The following is a 20481-nucleotide window of genomic DNA, read 5'->3' as shown; positions in this document are numbered from 1 at the left end:
TTTGAGGCAGGTACTATCTAAATGTTGGGGGGCAAGGGTAGGGGAAGAAGAGGGGTGGGTCCAGAGGCTGGCATCCAGTCATTTTTCCTTTTTTCAGAGGAAAGGTGGGTTTTATTCATTTGTGGGTTTCAATTCTATGCTATCTGATAGTCTTTTTAGTCCACACTCTGCCACTTTTTAGCCATGTCTGAGCCAAGACAGTTGTCATAAAACACTACAGGCAAAAACAAGCACTGGCAATTACACTAATGTAAGTATCAGAAAGATCTGGAGTCTAGTCTGGGCCCTACTCCTGTGTGGCTTTGGCCAAGTCACTTAACCCTTCTGAGTGTTGGTCTACTCATTTGCTATGTGGGACAGTAACCCAACAAGGCTGCAAGGAAGATTACATTGAGAGTGTGGTCAGGAAGCACCAACCATTCTTGGCCATTGTGGAGATGGTCCATATTCTTGGGACTCGCAGTCCATATTCCTCACACATGGCTACACCTCTTCCAGCCTTAGCGGTCAGTGAGGGGACCATCGACAAGATGAAGTGGGGAGAGATCAACACCGGAGATAGAGATGGATGTGAGGACTCGGGGAGGGCAATCTCGGCCTCTAAAGAGTAAGTCAGCTCAGTGTTTCCAGGCACTCATGCAGAAAGGAGCTTCTACACACAAACAAGGCCAATGGCCAGAATCTGAGCCTGGTTTCCTCGCTTCTCCTCACCACACTCAGTGACCTCAGTCTAATAAACCCTTTCTCCAACTTGACTAGAATAATCATAGATTTTGAGCCTCAAGTGCAAAGCTCTCTGGGGCCAACCCACTCAGGACATCCCACTTTCCTCCCCAAATGCAAACCAGTGGGTAGTATGATAACCGTGCCTCCGGTTTCAGAATAACACTTGGTGGAAAATGCCCACGGCATCGTTAACCACCAGGTTTGATACCAAACAAGATGAGCACGACAGGGTCAGCGGCAACCCTGTGGGGAAGTGAATATGAACCCAAACTTCCTGGCATGCGCAGTTCAGCTGTCCTCACATGAATGTCACATTCATCCAGTTCAAGAGCACATATCACCCCTGACTTCTTACTGTTCCTCCTTTGTTGTGGATCAGGCTCTAAAATGTGGGTGCTATTTACATTCCTAAGACTTCTCCCCCCAGCCTAGGATCCCCATCACCTCCCTGATTCAGACTTATCTCTGCTCTGGCTCCAGGCCTACCTCAGAGCTTTGGCATAGGAATTTCCCACTGTTGCTTTCAGGGGCCAGCTTTCTCTTTGACCACCCATTTCTGTTCACCTTTCCATGAACACCTCCCCATTACCTGCACGGGTAACCCCTTGCTGAGCCCTCTGGCACTCATATCTTGCACCAACTTGGCACTTAATTATAAATAGTCTTGTCTTGAATAATAGGCTAACCATCTTTTCTCCTGAAGAACAAAAAAGATGTTGTTTACTAGTACCACCATAGGGAGAGTTTTGTAAGTAGAAAACCCTTGGTTAGAAAAATCAGACTTGCCGAAACCGGTTTGGCTCAGTGGATAGAGCGTCAGCCTGCGGACTGAGGGGTCCCGGGTTCGATTCCGGTCAAGGGCATGTACCTTGGTTGCGGGCACATCCCCAGTGGGAGGTGTGCAGGAGGCAGCTGATCGATGTTTCTCTCTCATCGATGTTTCTAGCTCTCTATCCCTCTCTCTTCCTCTCTGTGAAATATCAATAAAATATATTTAAAAAAAAAAAAAAAAAAAAAAAAAAAAAAAAAAAAAAAAAAAAAAAAAAAAAAAAAAAAAGAAAAATCAGACTTAGCCAGCTGTCACTACTGCCTTTGTCAACTCAATCTCCCCGAGCCTCAATTTCCACTTATGTGACATAGAAATAATCTTAACCTGAAAGGGCTGATATATTGCTTTAACAAGCTAGCATCCATAAGAAGCCTATTGGTAACTAGCACATAGAAAGTATCTCCCAGAATTGTTTTAATTCCCTGTTGCTTCTCTTTTATGTCCTGCAAAACCTAGCACAGTATTGCAACATAGAATACATTCAATAAATGTTTGATTGATTGATTGATTGATCAGTAGCATAAAGCAAACCAATAATCAGAGAGGGTCATTATACAAAGTAACAGAATGTGGTAAAAATGTATTGATCTATTTTTCAACTATAGATGAAAGGTTGATATCTACGAAGGAAAAAGAATCTATTTTAACTCAGGAAGTTTTCAGGATTACAAACTGCCAGTCTCTCTGAACCCATAGCTCAGCCAAGTAGAAGTTTCGGATTGAGTGTTCATGCTAGCAATTCATCACGGGCCTCCTTCAACCGTTCTTACAGTTATCTCCATTCCCAACCTCTGCTACATTTCTGGTTCACAGGAAGATGACTTCACACACTAAATCAAGTACAATCTTTGTGACTTAAGTCAAACACAGGGCAGAATTATTCTATCGGAATTCTTTTCTAAGATATTTATAGGAAATCCTGTTCACTGCTCTTTCCAGGCAGATTTTTGTCTTATCCTATATAATAAAAGGCTAATATGCAAATTGTCCCCTCGACCAGGAGTTTGACCGGGAGTTCGACCAGGGCGTGGGGCCGGCCAGCCAACCACCCGCAGCCCCTCTCCCCAGCAGGCCCAATCCATCCCAATCAGGGCGGGCCGGCCTGACCCCACCCATGCACAAATTCATGCACCGGGCCTCTAGTGTGTGTGTGTGTGTGTGTGTGTGTGTGTGTGTAAATTAACTTTGGAATAAGACCTTTCTTCCCCTAAGCTGGGGAGAAGGAAGTAGACAACCATGAACAGTAATGAGTTCTTTCAACAAAAATAAAGCTGAGAATAATACCAGGGCCTATGAGCAAGAACAAAACCCATGCACCCAAGATGCTGCTGGACATGGTGGACTCCAGGAAGATGAGCCCCGGAGTGGAACTCAGGTGGAGTTTTCAGCTTGTGGCCTCTTGGTCTTACTGTCCATTTCGGTTGCTTCTCACTGTTTTTTGTTTCCCACTATCTGGTTTCTCTTAAGGAAAATGTCGCTTGCCACCACACTCACTTTCCAACTGGTGTCTCACACTAAAACAATGGGAGTCCCCATACAGGCTTGAGACACAGCTTCAGTATGGCTAGGAGTAAGCCTAGAGATGTAATTTTGGTTAATGATCATAATGCACATTCCTGAGACTAACTGTCCCCGTGCCTCCCAAACTCCCTGGGGTGGGAGACTAACTGTCCCCGTGCCTCCCAAACTCCCTGGGGTGGGAGACTAACTGTCTCCGTGCCTCCCAAACTCCCGGGGGGCGGGGGGGGGGGGGGGGCGGGGAGTCAGGCACCAACGCTTCCAGGGCACCAGCTGAAATTCAAAGCCTTGCAGAGCTAGACCAGATCCCAGAGGTCATCTAGCCACGCCCCTAACTCCACATGGAGAAATGCTTGGCTGCCAGTGACTTCCTTCATCAGCCTTAATAGTCAAAAATTATTGATGTCGACAAAAGAACTGTTTGCCAGCTTGTTCTAAGCACTAAGATGCCTCTCCAGTCTAGAGACCAAAAGCAACTGGTCAGTGTCTTTTCCTCAATACTCCTAATGATGGTTATTAAATGCCTCCTAATTCTCTTCCCAAATAGTTTAATTTTTTCTTAAAGGGCTTATTGTTCATCCCTTTAAACATGTTGTTAATCATCTTTTCTGTACTTTCTGGGTTTTTCACAATTATTTTCACCTAATTCCAACATAGTAGTGTCCAATATTAAATAGGAGTGGGAAGTGCTTCCCTGCCCTTATACTGTATTCCCAATAGAACACAGCCTGGTACCTTGCTTACTAAAAATACACAACACAATACTCCTTCAGCTAGTGTTCCACTAGGACTTCCAGATCCATCTCAGCTATGATTATGCCTTACCAGGTGATCACTAATAGCACAGTTAACATTATCATATCTATCAGGTTGGTGCTAATCCTTTTATGACCACTGTTATCACCTCCAAAGTATTTCCTATTCTGGTGTAAAGAAGGGTCAGGTAGCCAAGGGGCTATGCTTCTCATACCAGGTTTATGTAAAATACAAATGAAGATTTTCTAACTTTTGGTCTAAAGGATCTTTCTCCTTGCAGTCTATGCCTAAAAATTGACACCTGAGCAACTCAGATGTGATAACAGGGTGGAGCTTGGAGCAAATGGATCGAACATATAGCATCCTGATCCCAACTGCTGTCCCTTTCAAGGAAATGTGGAGGTAACTCAGGGATCTTAGCAATAAACTCCACTAGAAGGTACACTGAGATCTGAAAAATCATTGAACCTCTCCAAACAATTGAGCATCCTCCAGTAATGGCTAAAGAGGATATTTTTTATAAATTTGCATGGCTGCTGCCACCTAGCATAACTAGCTCACAGGCCACCCTTCAGGATCATCCCATATTCAATTGGTAAGAAGGTTCCAATTCTGTATCAATTCAGTAGTAGGTCTGACATCAGGAATTCTGTCCACCATCCAAGGAGTAAAAGTACTTCTTATTGGTGTATTTTGGATATGAGGTGAGGAGTTAGGGGAAGTCCTGATGCTCAATGCCCACAAGTATCAGAGTTCTTAGGAAGAAATGCATCTCAGCAACATCCTCAACACCTGCTCCATAACTAACCATTTCAGGGAGCCAGAGCCACTGCAGGTCATTAGTCACCAGAGGCCATGTCTTTAACCACAACACTCCATACCTCCCAAGCTGGGCTCCACTAAATGTCTGTATCATTTATGTCATACAGATGGAATTCTACTGTGTTCAATTAGCCCAGAGGAGCCATCTGCATGAACTCAAATAGTTACTTTAAAGTTGGCCTTGTTTCCTACATAAGTTACTAGAGATGAACAGTATTAGTCATCATGTCCTCTATGCAGACTGGCTGGATTATTTATAGATTCTTTTGGTAAGCATTGCACTATTGCACTTTGGACTCAGCACCTAAACTAGAAAATCACATAGCTTTCTAAAATTTTGTGTGGTGGAATTTTTTTGGCTCTGAAGTATTTTTGCATATGGGCTTCGATACAACTTACATTACCGATCATGAAATGCACCTCTAGCCCTTCACTTGGTGATGTGAAATTCTTTCCTTAGTCCTGAGGCTTAGAAAAGGCCTTAAATATTACCACTCTCATCCCCATTTAACGGTATAATAGTCACTATTTCTAAATCAGGGATCACCCAACTATGGGCCCTGGGCCAAATCTGGCCAGCTGCCTATCTTTGTAAATAAAGTGTTATTGGAACATGGGTCCATGCCCATTCATTTATATACTGTCTATGACTAGCTACTTCCATGCTAAAACCTCATACCTGAGTAGTAGCAACAGATGTGGCCTGCAAAGCCTGAAGTATTTGCTATTAGGTCTTTAGAGGAAGAGTTTGAAAACTCCTTTGTAAATCATAAGGAAAATAAACTGGTTTTACTCAGAATAACCTCCTCCCCACCCCAACAAAATAAACAGCCCTGACCCAAGCTAGTCTTTGCATACCGCTTTGCATAAACTGTGGTTTCACTCTCTTACCAAGTGTTCTCTGAAATAAGATGCATATAAGCCATAAAATACTTAAAAAACAAATTTAAAAAAACAAATATTCTGGAGGAATGAGTACAGAGTTTCAATTGAGAAGATGAAAAGTTCTAGAGATGGATGGTGGTGATGGTTATATAACAATGTGAATGTGTACTTAATGCCACTGAATTGTAATTTTAAAATGGTTAAAATGATCAATTTTATGTAATGCATATTTTACCACAATTTTTAAAAAAGCCTAAGGAGGATATGTTGAAGGGAAAATGTCCTTTTTACTGCTAGGGGAACTTACTAAGTCCATAATGAATGTCAAATGTGACGGTTGTTCTAAAAGAAGCTAGAGTGCACCAGCAGCAACACGAGGCCACACCCCGCCTCCACCTGAGCCCACCTGGCTGGCAATGCTCTGAGGGCAGGGCCTGGCCTGGCCTGAGGCTGGTCTGGTTCTATCTGACCTAGAGGACTCATCAGACAAGACTGCCCACCCCCACACGAGAAGCAGCCTATCACAGGAGCTGGCTGACAGCCGAACCAACTGGCAGCTTGGGGAGGCTACAGCAAGAGCACCTTTCAGGTGATGGAAATGTGAACCCCCCAGCATGCTCCACGCACACACTAAACCTCGCGTTCTTCTGCAAAACTATTCTTGGCACTGGTGAGACGGCAGCATTGGGCAGGGGTATTACATCTGCGCATGTCCCAGACTCTCCATAAACCCGTCCTGACCGTGAAGAAGGTGACGATGGCCAGGGGTGTGGTGGGCTGGTGACAGCAACTCTGGACTCAGAGCAGATGTTGGCACCAACCCTGGGCATTGTTCACTTTCCATGCCACCACCAACTGTCAGCCAAACCAGTGCCAACCACTGTTCTAGATTGTGCTCCTAAATAAAACCATAGGGTTCAACAAATCCCAGGCAAGCAAATGGGCAGAATCCTTTCAGGAGTCTCTTCAACAGGACAGTAGGAAAGTTGAGCTCATGTAGGATGAAGTTGGTCAAGCAAAATTTACAGAGATGCTATAGGAGCATTGGAAATAGACTTTTATTTAACAGAAACTTACACACACTTGATACAAACCCTACATTATGCAAAACTTTATCACAATTCTACACGTTATAACTTGTGGGAGTTGGTTGGAGAGTGAATTATTATTATAATTATTAGCATTTTCAAAAGGGACATTTTCTATCAGAAAATGTCATAGCAAAGGGCTACAAATGATACAAAGACACTCTTGGTGATCTCCCCCTGAGGACTGGCCCTGAATGAGAAATCTGAAAGGGCTGGCGGGACTTCGGTGCCCATCCAGTCTCCCCTTTCAAAGGCAAAAGAGACATTCTCCAGCTTAAAACCATTTCAGTAGCACCGGCACTCGAGGACTTTTGCTGACAAGACTATCCGGCATGAGACTGTACATTTCATAAGACTCTGCTTAGAAGTGAGCGAAACCCAAGAGGATGGCCGTGTAAAAGGCCTGGAGTAAAACCCAGCGCCCCAGCCGGTCAACCCGCTCCTTCATTAGGCCCAGGGCGCAATGCTGAATTACATTTCAGAGGCCATAACATTCCCTTCCACTCACATGGCCATAAAAGGACACGTCAGAACACTCGCCTTTCTCCTTTACCCCCACCAGCAACTGAATCTGAGGTTTCCATCACTCAGGTTGGCCTTTCTTGCCCTCGGGACACTAGAATCGTGGTCCCTGAAGCCGGTTCAGCAGAGGGTTCCCTTGGCAAGCTTCCTCTAGTTGTTAGGAGACCAAATTAGTATCATCTCGGCTGATGCTCAGTTTGTCTTTTTTTTTTTTTTCTTTCCTCTTCCTTCACTGCATTATTTTAAACAAAGCTGTCTGTGTTCGAATCTGTTGAACTTGCAGAGATATATTTAATCACTAGGTGGAATTCCTTTCAGAACCAGGCCTTGTCAGACATGATAACCAGGAGGCAGGCTGCTTCTTGACATTCAGATAAATGGGGCTTGCCTGGGTTAGGGGAGAGGTTTTTTGCGGGGAGGGGGCGCAGAGAGACTGCTGATAGCCTTTGTGGCTAATTTATTTCAGTCAAGACTTAACACTCATTGAACATCACCAACACTTTCGATCGACTTTTGAAGAAGGGGAAAAAAAACCTGATCACTCCTCACTTACCACATCCAACTCGCAGAAATAAAAATACCTAAAGCACATACATGAATGGCTTTTTAAAGAGCCTGAGAGAGCAGAGTTGATCTTTATTTACTTATTTAAAATGTGGGGTGTTTTCCTTAGTTAATACGCAGTCTTTATTTTACATTACGTACGCTTTTGACTTCATATCTTCACCAAGTCGCGTTTCACTTTTGAAGTAGAAGGTATTTTAAATAAAAATAATGTGCCACATCAGCACGTTTTTCTCTTAAATATTGAAATAAATAAAATAGTAAACTCTTTTTTTTTTTCCTCATCAGTTTGTTTTCAGTTATGTCTATTGTAGAGCAGTTCTGGTCTGACCTGGGTACTTCCTCACAGACATTTAAAGAAAATGTAATGGAGAATTTTAAAAAGGAAAAAAAAATCTTCTTGCAAAAACGGAGGCCATTCCAGAGACTTCTCTGAGCTGAGCTGGAGGCTTTTCCACAAAATCCAGGCTCCTGTGTTGGCTGAAACACACGCGCAGGAGGGGGCCGGGCAAGGGAAGAGGAAGAGAAGGAGGAGAAGGAGGAGGAGGTGCAAATCATCGTGCCTTCTTTCACCTTCTTCGGAAATGGCTTGCTTGAAGGAGGCCGGAGTCCGCAGGTCATAGAGTTGACTGCAGAGGGAAAGGCAACGAAAGATAAAACAAAAAACAGCAGCACAGGACAACTACCTAAAAAGGAAAGAATAAAATGAAGGGGGTGGTGGGAATGAAATGAATTCAAAACAAAACAAAAGAAAGAAAGAAAACAACGGACTGACTGCCACACTAATGAGGCCATGGCGGTGGACCAGAACAGACTGTGTCTCCCGTGCCTTGAGCTCCAGCAGCAGGAAGTCAGCCCGGAGCGGGCAGGTCAATGCTCCCGGCGGCTGAATGACACAAGAAACAGAGGACACAGCTGGCCTTTCCATTCCTAGGTGGCGCAGTAGCAAAACTGGGCGTCAGCAAAATCTGGTTTTTCTCCTCAGCTTGGAAACCAAACAAACTCAATCTTTTCGCTGTTAAAATACCCCAGATGCTGTGGCCGGTTTTTCTCAGTGGTTAGAGCGTTGGCCTGCAGACCAGTCTCGGGTTCAATTCCCAGTCAAGGGCACGTACTTTCCCCCAACCTCGGTAGGGGCACATGTGGGAGGCAACCAATTAATCTTTCTCTCTCTCTCTCTCTCTCTCTCTCTCTCTCTCCCCCCCGCTCCCTTCCTCCTCCTCCTGCTCCCATACTCCCTCCCAATCTTCCACTCTCTCTAGAAATCAATGGGAAAACAATATCCTCAGATGAGGATTAAAAAAAAAATAAGCACATAAAATACCCCAGAAAGGCCATTATGATGCAATCTATCTTCCCATCACCTACGTAGAAATGAGGTCTATGGTATAGGACCAGTTGAAGTCACAGAAAACCCAACTGATGCCCCACTTGGCCCAAGGCCAAAAGGACATTGCTTCATCCACACACCCTCACCCAAAACAATGCTCCAAGGCATTCCAGGGAGTGTGAATTACTCGGAGAGAGAACCAAGCCAAGAGATCCATGCCAGTGCTCACTAGCCCAGTACTTCTAAGTGTCAGACTTGGAACCTGGGGGCAGTTCAAACCAGGTGGGTCCTTTAGTCTGGATGGGTACCAACCAGGCATGGATTTTGCTTCTGAAATGAAATCTGCTAAGTTATTTTAGTCTTTGGAATGGAGTAGCCGGCACAAAAGAGTAAGCAATAAGACCAAGTACTATCACATTTCACCCCAGAAGCAGTTCCTAAGGGCAGAGGTGGGTGCCTGGACAGTGCCCAGCTCACACTGAACTGAGTGGCAAAAGAGAGAGGAAAGGAAGGAGGGGCTCAACGGGAAAAGAGCCAAGCCAAAAGGGAGCAATGTTCAGAATCAAATGAGCAGCTCAGCCTCTTCCAAGCTAAAACTCCCCACCCCCCACCTCTCCTTCCAGTGCTCAAGGTCTTACTATTCACTGCTCAGGTGTGTGGGGCTGGATTAGATGGACTTCCAAAGCTGGGACTCGCCTGCTTTCACCCACATCTAGCCTTCCCCTCATACCTGGCTGAGTTTCTTTTCATTCCATCCCATCCCACCCCACTGTCTCACTTCACAGATCGGCTTGTTTGGTCTCCCTTCCCAGATTCATCTTCCTTAGTATTCATCTCTGCTATTCCACCTGCCTCCAGCCCTTTCTCCAGACCTTCCAGAGTGTCTGCTGTGTGTTCTCTGGTTGGGCATCCAGTCAGACTTTCACCCCCTGCCAGGAGTCTTTCTGACCCTCTCCCAATGCCCTTAACCTCTCTGGTCAGATGTCACCTGTCACACTTTTAGTGAGTCTTTCTAATAACTATACACCATGCCCTTTCAGTTTCCTCAAATTTCTACAATTGATTCCTCAACACACATGTACACACACTTTTCTTCGTTTGCCCATGTAAGCCACCTAGAAAATAGCTGGTTGGTTCCCAGCTTTGTGCTCCCAACATCCATTTTCTCTTTCATTTCCTCTGGTGGAGCCAACATCCGGCCATTATAAATGTCCTGCTGTGTTCTTGGTCTTCTGCTGTCAGTCCCTTTCAAAGAGGCTACTTTCCATCCCTCCACGCAGCTTCCACCTTCCCCTCACACCTGTCTTCACATCCTCACTCTCCCTCCTACATCCCTCACCACCACTTCGCTGCCTCCTGGATCTCATGCACCCCTCTGACTTGACCAATGGATGCTGTGTCCAGTTATGTATGACTTCTCCAACCTTTCTGCCAATATTTATGGAGCACCTGCTATGTATGGAGTCAGACCTAAATCCTTCCACTAATTAGCTCAGAAACATTGCTCGCTTCTCAGTTTATTTCAATAAATAATTATGGCACATTGCTCTACCTCCATTCTCTCTGACAAGAGACATTCTTGCCTACCGATTAAATAACAATAGAAATACCAATGGCATATTTCACAGACCTAGAAAGAACTCTCCAAAAATTCATCTGGAATAAAAAAAGACCCCGAATAGCCACAGCAATCCTGAGAAAGAAGAATAAAGTAGGAGGGATCTCAATACCAGATTTCAAGCTGTATTACAAAGCCACTGTCCTCAAAACAGCCTGGTACTGGCACAAGAACAGACATATAGATCAATGGAATAGAATAGAGAATCCAGATATCGACCCAAACCAATATGCACAATTAATATTTGACAAAGGAGGCATGAGCATACAATGGAGTCAAGACAGTCTCTTCAGTAAATGGTGTTGGGAAAATTGGACAGATACATGCAAAAAAATGAAACTAGATCACCAACTTACACCATACACAAAAATAAACTCAAAATGGATACAGGACTTAAATATAAGACGGGAAACCATAAAAATACTAGAGGAATCCACAGGCAGCAAAATCTCAGACATATGCCAAAAGAACTTTTCAGTGATACTGCCCCTGGGGCAATGGAAGCCAAAGAGAAAATAAACAATGGGACTACATCAAAATAAAAAGCTTTTGCACAGCAAAAGAAACCATCAACAAAACAACAAGAAACCCCACTGTATGGGAGAACATATTTGCAAATGGTATCACTGATAAAGGTTTAATTTCCAACATCTACAGGCAGCTTATACAACTTAATAAAAGGAAGATAAATGATCCAATAAAAAAATGGGCAACGGACCTAAATAGAATATTTTCGAAAGAAGACAGAAGGAAGGCCAAGAGACACATGAAAACATGCTCAAAGTCACTAATTATCCGAGAGATGCAAATCAAAACGACAATGCGATACCATCTCACACCTATCAGAATGGCTATCATCAACAAATCAACAAACGATAAGTGTTGGCGAGGATGTGGAGAAAAAGGAACCCTCGTGCACTGCTGGTGGGAATGCAGACTGGTGCAGCCACTGTGGAGAACAGTATGGAGTTTCCTCAAAAAACTGAAAATGGAACTCCCATTTGACCCAGTAATCCCACTCCTAGGAATATATCCTAAGAAACCAGAAACACCAATCAGAAAGGATATATGCACCCCTATGTTCATAGCAGCACAATTTACATTAGCTAAGATTTGGAAACAGCCTAGGTGCCCATCAGCAGATGACTGGATCAGAAAACTATGGTACATCTACACAATGGAATACTATGCTGCCATAAAAAAGAAGGAATTACTACCATTTGTAGGCACCTGGATGGAATTAGAGAACATTATGCTAAGTGAAATAAGCCAGTCAATGAAAGAAAAATACCACATGATCTCACTCATTTGGGGATAACGAAAAACATTATAAACTGATGAACAAAAAGATAGTTACAGAGGCAGTAAAGCATCAAACAGACTAATTACAGCGGTAAGGTTAGGGAGAGGTGGGGGAAATAAGAGATCAACTGAAGGACTTGTATGCATGCATATAAGAGTAACCAACGGATGCAAAACATTGGGGGGTGAGGGCATGTATGGGAGTGGGGTGCGGGGGGGCAATGGTAAGATATGTACACATATAATACCTTAATAAAAATTTGAAAAATAAATAAATAAATAAATAAATAAATAACAATAGAACTCAGTCTAGAACTCTCTGTTGACCTGGAGAGCTTCCTCCAAGAAAATCTCCCGGACTACTTTGACCCACAGTAAAAAGAATCCCATTGTCGTCCCATGACGACACATCCTACCTGTTGAGCAGTTACCCAGGCCCTAGTTGCCAAATAAACAAGGTCTATGTGAATGAAAGTATTACTATCCAAGGTCTACAAACATACTAGCCTGAACCTAAGCTGAAAGGCCAAACGTCTGAGCCGCATTATGGGATAAATTAATTGTGTCCCCCTGATAGGATGCACAGAGAAGGATGTAGCATCACTTCTGTAGTATTCTTACCAAAACTGCATAACCTGATTTTCATAATTAGGAAACAGCACACAAACCTAAAATGAAAGACTTTCTAAGAAATGACTAAACAGTACTCTCCAAAAGTATCAGTTATACAAAGAAAGACTGCAGAACTAACTGCTTTAGATTAACGGACTTTAAGAGGACATGACAACCGAAAAGAACAGATGATCCTGGATTGGATCCTGGACCAGAAAAAGGACATAGTGAGACAACTGGCAAAAACTGAATAAGGTCTGGAGGTTGTAGTATTGTGTCAGCGTTAATTTGCTCATTGTGATCATTATACTGTGGTTTTTTGAGAATCTAGATGAAGAGTCTACGGGAATTCTTTATATAATTTGTGTTTTTTGTAACTCTGAATTTATTTCAAAATTAAAAATAAATTAAGCCTTAGTCATTGGTCAAGGGCCAGTATTGAGATACTTTGAAAACCTACTTGCCAATGCTTTTTAGCTAGTAATTTAGTTCTGACAGGGATCTGCCATCATTCTCAGCTATTTGGTAAATCAATCAAGCAGAATGATTTTTCCTATGCTGTTATTTTGACTAAACGGTCAGAAATCACTTTTATGAAGCACAACAGTTATCATATAATTCAATGTTTTAGTGTTAGAAGCACTTTGGCATGTGACTAAAACAAGGCCTGGAGCATTTATTCACTCCCTGCCTCCTCACTACGCACACCCTCGCTGTCACCTCAATGTCACCACCAAAACAATGACCATTTAGAAAGCTCAACCTTCATTCTTGGGAAGAGGTCATGAGGACTTAGACACTGCTATTCCTTGGCGGGATTCTAATGTGACTAGAGGTTGGGTAATAATTTGACTTGTTTAGACAGCATCAAATGCCTCCTCTCAATCCAAATAAGTCTTGAATGCAAGATCTCAAAGCCCTCTACTGATTTTACTCAAGAAATTTTCAAAATGTGATCAATGGAGAAGTCAATCCAGATTGAGGAAAGATTATTAGAAGATCCAGACACCATTTAGCCTGCAACTTCATACACATCATCTACCCTGATGGAATGAATCTCAGTTTCCTCATCAGTAAAATGAGAACAAATAACATCTCACAGGGCTGTTTTAAGAATCACCATGAAAGAATGTGGTTATGTATTATGAAAGGGTAAGAAATGTCCATATCCTAGGAATTAAGAAACTGAGGCAGAAATGCATGGCAACAAACTCACACAGGATTGAGAACAAATCCAGAACTTTTCATTTCTCCTGTAGGTTTCTACTCACTAGATCAAAAATGCCTGACTCAGGTAATACACAAGAAACTTCACTTCCAAAGGTAAAGAAAACCCCCTATGGAAAAGTGCCTAATACATGAGCCTGCTCAAACTTCAAGTAGAAGTTCAAGATCATATTCATCAGATGTAACAGGAGGCATATTGGGATAATATTAATTAATTTTACTCCACCATGAAGCGAGACCCTCCAAGCAGCCTTTAGTTCTCTCCTCGAGTAATGATGTTGTGTTCCCTCAAGTGCTATATAAAGGCAATATCGGCTGCAGCCCATTAGGAGCATAGAGAGATGCAAAGTAAGCAGGAAGACTTAAAGGGATACTATTGATGTGCACATCATATTTTTATTAAATCCTTCTCTCTAAAAGACCAGTAGCAAATTGCATTACTGACTTTAAAGTATCTTTAAAAAATGAAATGCATATTTCTCACTCCCAGTGTTATTGTGATTAGAGGGTCTGATCTCCACATGGTCTCAATAACAGAAATAAAGGATTAGATTGCTCTGAGTAAGGAAAAACATCAGATAGACAAAACAATAATCACCTTTTTCATCAACAGTTCCCCCAGGGGATGTGACTGTTGTAACAAATTTAGAAAGTTCTATATATCTGATTCTCCTATCTTTGGGCTAGGACTCAGAAAATTAGATGATGTTTCTAAAACATTTTTGGTGGACACTTTATTAGCTGAGGACAAAGGAAACTAGTTAAATCATTTTCATGCTGATAACTCTAATTTATGTTAAATTTGGAGTAAGTGATACTTACTTAACAAAAGCAACAACAAAACAATAGATGTGTTGACTGCTCATACAACTGCTGCAATTCCTGAGGTCACAGAAAAAGGAGACCTTTGTTCCTAGTAGGCAGCAGGAGGGAATGTCTAGAAATGAGGGTTTAAACATCAAGCTTTCTATAACTTTCTATACAGAATTTTAATTGGAATTTTCTTTTGGGGGACTTAATTGCTCACTCTTCTAATCCTTTAATAATGTTACCACTTAAAGCTATATTCATTACAAATACCCCTTCTTTCAACTGGACCTGTGAAAAATCAAGGGAGGTATATACACATATATCTTCCCCCTTTGACCAAGTATAAACTAAAGTGCAGCCATAACTGTAGCCAAAGGAGGCATTACGCTTCCAGAAAAAAACTCAAGGAAACGTATTGCAAACAGCAGCAGTAGCTGTTGGATAGGGCTCTGAAGGAAAGTGTGAAGAGGTTCAACCAGTTACTGTGAAAGTGGGAGTAAAATTCTCCCAGAATATGGAGGCACCAAAGTAGTTCTCAATGACAAGGATTATTACTTATTTAGAGATGGCAATATCCTTGCCAAGTATATAAACTGGAACAAGTCATGCATCCACTGAACTTCTGAAATCTTCATGTAAATAATTCCCATGTGTATCTTTAATAATAAACTAACAATACTTATATTATCAGGTTACACATAGGAATACTGTATTATATTCCTATATTCCATATGTAGAAACCTGCAAGGGCAGCACAGAACCATGGTATAGGAGTATAGGAGGCCCTGGAACCTGGTGGCCAGGGATCAAACCTGACTCCGCTTCAGCTGTGAGGCCTTAGGTACATTCCTTAACCTTATTACTGAGCCTCAGTTTCCTATTTGTAAACTGGGAATAACATAAACACCTACGTCATAGGGTAGTCATGAGGATTAAATAAACTATTCCAGGGAATGGACTCAGAACAACGCTGGCCATTGTTACATAGAGAAAGGGTGGGAGAGATACCACATCAACCATCAAGGTGGTTGGACATCCAGCTTCCTCCTCCTATAAACCCCCTGAGTTTCCTTAACACATCTGCCTCCAAAGTAGTGTCCATCCTGCTCCCTTGCTTCACTCACTTAACCTCTCTGAGTTGATCTTTCTCAACCAAAACATGAAAGATTTGAACTTATTCATCTTTAAAGTACCTCTCAGTTCTTTTTTATTGTTGTTGTTGTTCTTTTTTTTTTTTTTTTAAGGATGTAAATTCTGAGTCTGTATACTATGAGTAAAGTGAGACAAGGTGTTCAGGCAGTGCTAAGATATAGCTCTATGCTCACATTGGCTAAACAACTGAGAAAGATGAGGGTATCTACTATCCCCAACAGAAGAAAAAGAAAATCAAGTTATAATAGCAAACATAAAACAGATAAGCACTAGCAACCCTCAGATAAATCTTCCCCTGGGAGTTTGCCTTGTTTAAACAATTATTCATTCTTCGTTCCCTTCAGAACTCCAAGCTAGACTCTGAAATTAGGTGGGTTTTCATAAACTGTTTTAATTATGTGGATTGAATTATTTTTTCAAGTTCAGAGGTAGGTTGTCATTAAGAATTCCAGAACTACAAACAACTAGACAGATTTCAAATGATAGTATCCATTGGTCAGAGATGCTTTTATTAACATGGGAGCTCACAGTTCATCAGTGAGAGGAAGTCATAACGCCATGAATCCAATATCTGACTCAAAGTAATAGAACAGATGAAGAGGTGGAGAGTGACAGCAAGAGCAGGTTGTATCCTCTTAGCAGAAACCAACTGGAACCAACTATATTGGCTTTTCACACATGCACATGCAGGAATATTAACTGTTGGAGGTTTATGCCATATTTCCTAGGAACGGGACCACATACAGATTACCCAAAAGTGGATGAGGCTGTTACTTTCGTTCTCTCACATGTGAGAACAAATGCCCAGGCGAGCACGTACAGATATGAAGCAGGAGAGCAGCAGAAGCCCTGCCTGTTTCAGGTACCAGAGAAGCACAAAGGGCCCATTTGTGGGTTTCGTTGCTTGGTCCTTGCTTTTGTTTGGTGGGTTTGTTATTTTAATGAGATGTCTAATTCACTGAGGGTCTGCAAAGGATGGACTGTCAAAGCACTTAAGAGCCTGGGTGGCCTCTCTCATCTCCCAACCCAAGTCAAATGGCAGAACCTGTCTCTGGACCTGTCTCATGGAGGCCGAAGAACCTGACCACACTTAGTGGGAGTTCAGAATCTTCAGGTCAGCTCAGTTGAGTGTTGTGCCTAATCATAGACCTGCTTTCATTTGGATGCATCCCCTTGGCTGTTAAATTGGTACCTGGAGCAAGAAATACCAACCTCAACATGCAGTCCCCCTATGGCCAGGCCCCCTCGTTCCTGCCAAGTACAGCAGCCCACTCCCAAATCAGTTCCCTGGACACCCCCCTCCAGGTGTAGCCAAGGGAGGCAATTAACTAGGCACTTCCCCAGGCATTTTCTGTTAGAGTTGAGCCAGAAGCCAGAAGCCCCCCCATTCTCCACACAGAGCCCGAAGCAAGCTCAGTCCTCACACTAGGGCCAGGCCCCTGTGGGGGTACATGCACAGACAGGGCAGAGGGGAAGGCTATCCGGGAGTCACTCTCACACTAAGAAGGGGGTCCAAGCCAAAAAAAAAAAAAGCAAAAGACAAGGTAGGTGGGGGTGGGGAGGGAAGAAAAGAAAGTAAGGGGAAAAAACAACTATGATGGTTTTGCCCTCATGGTAAGACAGGTCAGCCAAGACATACCTTTTGACTAGGCCCGCACAGCTGTTCACTCTTGGGACTGCCAACAAGGTGGGTGGTCTTCTCCATCCCCCAGGGGCCTTGAGCAAGTGTGGCTTTGGTTTATTTCAGGAGATGCTATTGGAAACATAAAACAAAGTGCCTGGGGGGCACTATAAAAAAATAGGATACGGAAGGACTTGATCATCCAAAGGGGATTTATATGTTTGTAAAGAGGGGTGCGGGGCAGGGAAATGTACTTCAGGTATCGTTCTTTCTTCCACGAGCGCAGCTGGGGTTGCTGAGTCCATGACTTTCTGCTTACGTTCCATTCCTGCATTTGGAAATCGCTCTTCACCAGGAGGAAAGCGAGGAAAAAAACAGCAACCAGCGAACAGTGGCTCCACTGATGGAGAAGGGGAGCCCAGCAGACGCTGCTGGGGGGGCCCAGGTGCTGGAGGGAGGCCACACAGCAGCCCACACTTCTCAGCAACTGCTGACATTTTCTCGCAAGCAGGGAGGGAGGAAGCCGGAAAGGTCAGGGATGAGAAATGGGGAGGGGGTCTGCCGTGGGGAGCCAGACACTCCGTGGGGTACAAAGTGCAATCATCTCCCACCGAGGAACTCCTCCTGCCCGGGTCTCCTTGAATCAATCCTCCCCCAGTGGCTTCCTCCTAAACAGGGTATTACTTCAATGTCTTTGATTTCCCTTCATTCTCTCTCTCAAAAAAAAAGTCAGTTTCTAATAATAGTTAGAATATATAAATAATAATTTATTTAATGTAATTGGTTCTTTGTTTCCAAACCCAATATTCCTCCTCTCCTCATTTTGCCAATAAATAGGAACACTGAGGAAATCAACTCTGCTCATGTCAAAGAGATGCCCTCCCCCCAAGAGACAATTCGCCTAACTTCTCATTGCTCTGGAAAATAAATAGTACATCACGAGGCCATCTCTCTGAAGGACTAGTTTGCTCTTTTGTTCTGTTTTGTTTCAGTAGTTTGTGCTTCTGCTGTACATATTCAAAATCGAGGGCCAGGGGGAAGGGATGAGTGGAAGGCAAGAGGAAAAAGCAAGGATGAAGGGAAAATCTAAGGTTGTCTTTCATTTTTAAAAAAAATGTATCAGAACCAGAACAATGACCAAGTCAGAGGGTGATGGCTAATTGCCCAGAGAGTCCATTCATGGGTTTAGCAACTGCCCTTTTTGTCTGCTGTGGGCGAGCCCCGGCCACTGCGGCGTCCTCGGCAGGAGTGAGGCTCTTCCAAATCGTCCTCATCAAAGCCGTGGAAAGTTGAGGTGTCACTTTCTGACGTGGAACCGAATAAGTCCTCCGTGGTGCGTGCTGCGGCCGCTGCCTCCTTCTCCTTCCTGCCTTCTCTTCCCAAATGAGCTGACATGTATGATGAATATATCAGCACATGGGTTAAGCAACAGACAGCATTATTAATATTCTTATTATATTATTACAACCTTATGCCTCATAGCAAGATCATAAACCATTTGCACCAAAAGAGATTAACTGGGTGCACCACCTGGTGACAGGGATTTGGGGTAAAAGGACAAAGCCAACATTTCCAGGGAAAAGGATTCCTCCCTCCCTGAAAAGGCCTCATCACTACCATAACGTGTATGTCCACAGCTCTGAACGTGAGTGAAAGATTCCCCACGAGATTTCTTTTTTCTCTTCTGTATGCGCGCAGACATACGTACACACACACACACACACACACACACACACACACACACACACACTCTCACTCAGCACCACCCCAGACAACGAGTTGACTTGGTGGGTGTGAAGCCCAGCTGGTGTTTCTTTGGTGTTTTCCATGGGTGTTTCATGCACAATGTGTGTCCTTCACTTTGACAGGCAGCTCTGCAAAGGTATTACTGTCAGATAACCCGTTCCAGGCGGTTAAGCCTCCATCTGCTTTATTTTTATTTTTACCTGTGTCTAATCCCACTCTTTAAGTACCCTTTCAATTCTGCCCTTACACCATGTGGTTCACTTGCACTGAAAGCAAAAAGAAGCTGAAAAGTCCAACATGTGGTAGGTAATAAGAGTCTCTCGTTTTCTTTAACCACTAGAGGACATATCTGTGATCTGTACCCACATACATGTGCCCACAGATACATATATGTGCACCCATGCACATGCACGTGCGCACGCACACACACTCCAGCCACGACACACGCCCAGGTCTTCATTACCCCAGAAAGTCCAGAGTTGTCAAATCTAACTCAGAGCGCTAAGAGAGTGAAAAAATAGGGGTTATACCCTGAAATTTGTACAACTCAGGTTTAAACTGTTTACATTCTAAATGGGCCCCAGGATTACCCCCAAATAAGGTCATGATATGCCAGTTATGGTGCCAGGATTGGGAATCTCATTTTCTCCCCAGGAAACAGGAAGTGGGATAGACTGGGAGGGAAAGAGAGCTCTTCCAAGCTCCACACTCTTCCTTGGAAAAACTCCAGGAGGCCCTGGAGAAGTATTTGCCCCCCTGATTTAACAAGCACATCCCATGGGTTAATGCACCTGTTTAGTCCCAAGGTATCAACTATTTCAGGAAAATCAGAGGCAGACCTGGACCAAATTAGTCACCAAAGTTAATCCTTGGCAAATGCAATGAGAACACCTAGGCTGGTATAAAATGGTCCCCTGAGTCACACAGCAGACAGATCCTGGGAAGAAAAAGCTGAGTAAAAGGCTGTGAAGAAAAAGGGTTTGGATAGAAAAAAACCAACTGCCCACATCTGGTCCCCCATGAATCAGATTCAAGTACCTCATCTTCTGTAGGGAAGGAAGTAGTTTGTAATGAGGATCCTGAAGCTGCCCTCTCTAGCGCGTCTCCCACGGTCCATATCCTTCTGCCTACAGCATCACACCAAGTGACTTCACTTCTGACGGTCGTCCATTTTAAAAAAACTGAATTGAATTTCATTTGTTCCATTTTCTTTTTAAGTATCTAAAACCCAGAGTCTGCTATCACACAAGCCCTTTTCTAAACTGGCACCAGGAGAGTAAAAAGTTCAACTTTAGGTATCATGTTTGCAAAGTAAATGAACTGACAGAATTGCAGATGGGCCACCCTGTCAGG

General features: G+C 43.3%; 1 protein-coding gene across 2 annotated transcripts in view; it reads right to left on the bottom strand.

The window, feature by feature from the left end:
• The window catches only part of DPF3 (double PHD fingers 3), a 261634-nt gene that overhangs the window by 34931 nt on the left and 206222 nt on the right, over positions 1 to 20481 (bottom strand). Inside the window, exons 9-10 of one of the 2 annotated variants that reach the window (XR_013960426.1) lie at positions 17401 to 18770; positions 7377 to 8339 (exon numbers count right to left, since the gene is read on the bottom strand). The exons of the other annotated variant lie outside the window; for it this stretch is intronic. The gene's annotated coding sequence lies outside the window, so the exon portion shown is untranslated. Of the gene's footprint in view, positions 1 to 7376; positions 8340 to 17400; positions 18771 to 20481 lie in introns of those variants that run through there. 2 annotated transcript variants of the gene reach the window in all.

Source organism: Plecotus auritus (assembly GCF_963455305.1).
Source record: "Plecotus auritus genome assembly, chromosome: 1".
NCBI lineage: Eukaryota > Metazoa > Chordata > Mammalia > Chiroptera > Vespertilionidae > Plecotus > Plecotus auritus.
This window is presented reverse-complemented; position numbering and strand designations above follow the sequence as displayed.